Consider the following 628-nt stretch of genomic DNA (forward strand, 5'->3'; position numbering starts at 1 on the left):
TTTTCAATTTAATTGATAGATTGTTTTTACATTATAATGAGTTATTAAATCATTAGGTGAAAGTACCGCAGACTAGTTTCAACTTGATCAAGTATATGCCATATCCATATTACTTTAGTAATATGGATATGGCATATACTTGATCACTTAGCTAGGATCCATCCAGTTGAAACTAATCTGCAGTTTGTTTCATAAATGATATAATAACTCATCATCATCATCATTATATTAATATAAAAACTCTTGCATCATATCATCACCAACAACAGTATACTAGCTAGCTAATAATCATCATAGTCGTCATTACCACTATTTAATCATCATAGTCTTACTGCTATCTAATCACCACCACACTACTAGGAAAAGGGCTATAGATGAAATTGACACTAATGACGCACCAGAGAAGTGATGCGCCACTACTATTTACTAATGGTGCACCATGTGGTGATGTGCCATTAGTGTGGAAGACACTAATGACGCACCAGGCACAAGGTGCGCCACAAGTAATATCTTTTTTTTCATTTTTCCAAACATACTAATGGCGCATCCTGGCAAAGCATGCCATTAGTAGTTCTAACTAGTAATGGCGCACCAGCCATGGAGTGCGTCACTACTGTATTTTTTTTTT

Source organism: Triticum dicoccoides, chromosome 7A, assembly GCF_002162155.2.
Source record: "Triticum dicoccoides isolate Atlit2015 ecotype Zavitan chromosome 7A, WEW_v2.0, whole genome shotgun sequence".
Taxonomy (NCBI): Eukaryota; Viridiplantae; Streptophyta; class Magnoliopsida; order Poales; family Poaceae; genus Triticum; species Triticum dicoccoides.